Here is a 4,411-nt window from a genome sequence, read left to right as displayed (position 1 = left end):
CCCCTTCTCGTCGACAAGGAAACTGTGGACGACAATGGGTTTAGAATTAGAATAAAACGAAGACCCTATCGAACAAATAGAGGAAAGGGCGGAAAGGGGACAAAGTAAAGTCCAAGCGACATATGGCATGAAAAGGAAATCCAATTTCGGTAAGACTTGATCTGAATCGTAGTTCAGATCCAACTCGGTTCAGTGAGGTCGACCGCGAAAGTCACCGAATGGGTTTGGTCCGTCTTTACCTGATCTTTGTTTGTCCCCCCAAAAAAGGCGTGAGAGGACGTTACAGATGTCCGGGACGGACACGAGTTCTTCTAATGCTAGAAGACCACATGAAGAAACCCGGGACCAGAGCATGTCGTGAAAGACGCACACGGGGCGGGCGTGCTTCGACCGTGTCTCCGGGACACAGTTGAATGTAGATATCGTGAACGCGAGGATAAGGATACCAGGCCGAGAAACCCAGGCAAGTACTCCCCTAATGTGCCGATCGCTAGCGCATCCAGGGCCCCGGCGCCCAGCTCTGCTGGAGAGGCCGTCACTGATCTGAAAAGTGCGTCTGCGGTTCGGATAGACTGATTCTGCGAACGCCGAGCCCCATGAATCTATAAAAAAACAAGTGCTAAGTTTCATTTCAGATCAGTGAATAAACCAAAAAAGAGACCTTTCTCGCTCGACGCCACACTATGCCCCGCTTCAACAAATGAGAGTTTTCGGTGGAACCGGTGAACCACGCGAGCTGGTTAGATGCGTGGGGCAGAGGGCTCGTAGTACATGATAGCGGAGCTATGAAGTGGAAGGGAAGGAGCCTAAATCGACCCCCTTCTTTCTTTTTTATTCAAAGACACAAAAGCAAGCACAGTACAAAGAGATTGGACTCTCGGATGAGACTAAGCAGCTACCGTTCCGACGCGCCCCTGACCCTATCTTGATTCAAACCGAAAACCCTCTCTAAGGTGGAGCCTAGTTGAAGCTGTCATTCAAAGAAAAAAATGGGAATCCAAATCCACTTTTAGGGATATAGATGAAGTCTCGCTCAGTAAAGAGAGTTGTAGATTCGTATAAGAGGATCAGAGTACGCGCGCTACAAAAGGCAGCTAGCCAATGAAAGTAAGTGGAAAGGATATAGTACTTTTGTACTGACCCCTCCGAGGCCCCCGGTTGTTTTGGCGCGCCCTGCCCCAACGTTAGACTATTGCCTTTTTGGCCTACGCTTGCTGCTTGCAGCATGGATTCGATAGATCTATCGAATCTATGCTTCCCCCGCCCCGAAGCGAGACTCTATCCATATCTCAAAGAATAACGAGCTAGGCGGCCGGCGGGCAAAGAAAGGGGGCGGGGCGTTTACTTTAAAATGACAACCGCCTGTTCCAGCAGCAGGGGCCTTGCACGAAAGAAAACCTACGATTAAGTAGCAGTTGCTTTCGCTAATGGGCCCAGTGAGGGGGGAATTGTCCCTCAGTTCTTACCAACCTCAGGTGTGTACATCTAACTTATTATCTTCTTTTTTCATGCAAGCCTGACCTAAGCTGTCCATTTCTTATTCATTCAGGGCGCCCCTAGTGGACTTGGCGGTGCTCCTTTCTAAAACCAGAACAACTCTGAACGTTAGGGAAAATAAGGGAAGACCACCTGAGCGAACCAACCGAAGGGACTTTACTTATCCGAACCGAACATTAGCGGCTTAAGCTAAGCCTATCATGAGCTGCGTTGCTGCTTGATCGGCGGAGAGGAAGATCTCAAAGTATGGGGCAAAGGATCAAGCGCTTTGACTTTGCTTTGTCCCCCGGGATCCACCACAGGTTGGGTTTGAGAGCCGTGTGATGGGTGACTATCTAGTACGGTTCAGAGAGCACGTGTATGTAGTCTGCGCTGGTGAATGGAAGCCCCCGCCGCAAAAAAGAAGCGGCTCTTCCCACGGCTCTGTCACCATTGACTCTATTTATTATTATGGTAAATCATTGTATCAAGATGTCAATCTTAGATCTTATTTTAGTTCGATACGTCGACCTACGAAACTCGCCTTTGGCTTTCGTCTCGGTAGGTGTATTATTCTACATTTTCCCAAAAGGACATTCATTCATTTCTTTCTTCCCGGACGATCACCACGACTAAAACGAAAACAAGACAAGAAATCAAGACCCGTACTACAGGAAAAGGGTTGGTGGCCGACATTTGGGAAGTCGGGCCGATCGGGTGTCTTCATTCAAGCGAGGGTACAGAGGAAGAACGAAACTAAGTGAGAGGCCGAGGGCAGGGAAAAGAGTCGAGAAGATCGACCGGGAGAAGCAAAACGAAATCCGGATTTGGCCGAAAAAGATGCAACGTTATGGATACCATGACCGATCACCATCGAGAAAGAAGAATTTTGATAAATCACTTTGGGTGAGCGGGGCCTTCAAGCGGCCTCAATACGCCGGGGTTGTAAATGACATACCTTTCCTTATGGGAAATGCCGCCTCCTTACTAAAAAGGAATAGAATCAAGTTATTTTTACCAAAGAAGCCCCGCTCTGACGGCCTGACGAGTCATCTACTAAAAAGGACCCTCCCCGCTGTGCGCCCCTCCTTGAATTATTCGGTCATGCCATACTTTTTTAATACTAAGAATAAAATGCATTTCGACCCCGTCCTAATTCTCAATCATTTCGTGGCACCGGGTGTGGCTGAACCATCTACGATGGGGGGGAGCGAAGGGAGGAAGCTTAGATAAGAGAATACGCTCTCGCATCGCTTTTTTTTAGAAAGCTCTACCAGCGAGAAAAAGTGTTTGGCCCGAGCCAAAAAGAGGTTGATCCACTTCATTCGCCAAGCGAATGATCTTCGCTTCGCGGGAACAACAAAAACCACCATATCGCTCTTTCCTTTCTTCGGTGCTACCTTCTTTTTTCCAAGGGATGGGGTTGGGGTGTATAATAACCCTTTTTTTGAGTATGCCCGGGAACAAATCCTAGCTCAATTTAGGATCAAATGTAGGAACCTCATGGGTAAGGATAAGGTAATGGAATTGATAGAGAAATTCATAGACCTAGGTAGGATAGGCAAATTGATAAAGGGAATAGAGATGATGATAGAGATCATACTGAGAAAGAGGATAATTCCGTACGGGTACAACTCTTATTTGAACGAAGTGCAAAAAATGCGATCTTTTTTGTCTAATAGAACAAACACTAATACCTTAATTGAGTCGGTAAAGATCAAATCTGTTTATCGAAGTGCTTCTCTCATTGCTCAAGACATCTCTTTTCAACTGAGGAACAATCCAATCTCATTTCGTTCCATTTTTAGTAAAATAGTGAAGGATATTCCATTAATAATGCCAAAAGGGGTGGAGGGGATACGTATTTGTTGTTCTGGTCGATTAGGGGGTGCGGAAATAGCTAGAACTGAATGCGGAAAGTATGGAAAAACATCTTGTAATGTATTTAACCATAAAATCGATTATGCTCCTGCGGAAGTATCTACTCGTAACGGAATTTCAGGTGTCAAAGTGCGGATCTCATATAGTAAAAATAAGAAGGGACGTGCTATATCCGAAACGTACGAAATATAGTAAATATTTTAAATGCAGATGTAGTAGGGGTCGCGAACCGGATGGTATACAACTTGGTTTTGGAAGATATGGCACCAAAAGTTGTAGAGCTGGTCGTCTTTCATATCGAGCCATTGAAGCAGCACGTCGGGCTACAATCGGACAATTCCATTGTGCTATGAGTGGACAATTCCGAAGAAATTGTAAGATATGGTAAGAGTTCTCGCAGATCTTCCTATTACGGGGAAACCCGCAGAATTTCGAATGGGAAGAGGAAAAGGAAATCCGACGGGTTCGATTGCTCGTGTGTCCACGGGACAAATCCCATTTGAAATGGATGGTGTGAGTTTGTCAAATGCTCGACAAGCCGCTAGATTAGCGGCGCATAAACCATGTTCGTCAACCAAGTTTGTTCAGTGGCCGTAACATAATTGGTTATTGGCGAAAAACCGGGCCGGGACTCAAAAGAATTTGGCGAAGTGTTTGTTCCTGAACGAGGGAAGTGGAAAGACAAAGAGGGATAGGGAGCACGCCTCCTTCTTTTTTGTAATCTCCGAAATTGTACGACGACCCTTCTTGTTCCAGGCATACGACCCTGAGACGTGACGGTGTCACTTTTCCGGCCCGGTAAAGTGACAGTTATATAAATAAGAATAAGAAAGAGAAGCGTGATATTGTCGTGTTGTCAGCAATCAAATTCTCGTAAATAGATAGTACGATTGCGTTGTTTCAATTTCTGTTCGTACTCTGATTGCTGTGGCTGCAGCTCGATCTTGGCAAATCTCTCAAATGGATGTCAAAAATGCTTTCCTTCATGGTGATCTACATGAGTTTTTTCTATATGCAGCCACCTCTGGGTATTGAAGTCCCTGATGGTCGTGTT

At 46.0% G+C, this 4,411-nt stretch overlaps 1 pseudogene; it reads left to right on the top strand.

Moving 5' to 3' along the window:
- Window positions 1–1,726: 1,726 nt before the first annotated feature.
- Window positions 1,727–3,562, top strand: LOC123446652 (annotated as a pseudogene).
- The last annotated feature ends 849 nt before the right edge of the window (window positions 3,563–4,411 follow it).

Source organism: Hordeum vulgare, chromosome 4H, assembly GCF_904849725.1.
Source record: "Hordeum vulgare subsp. vulgare chromosome 4H, MorexV3_pseudomolecules_assembly, whole genome shotgun sequence".
In the NCBI taxonomy this organism is placed as follows: Eukaryota; Viridiplantae; Streptophyta; class Magnoliopsida; order Poales; family Poaceae; genus Hordeum; species Hordeum vulgare.
The sequence above is the reverse complement of the archived record's forward strand: the minus strand, read 5'-3'. Positions and strand labels throughout refer to the sequence as shown.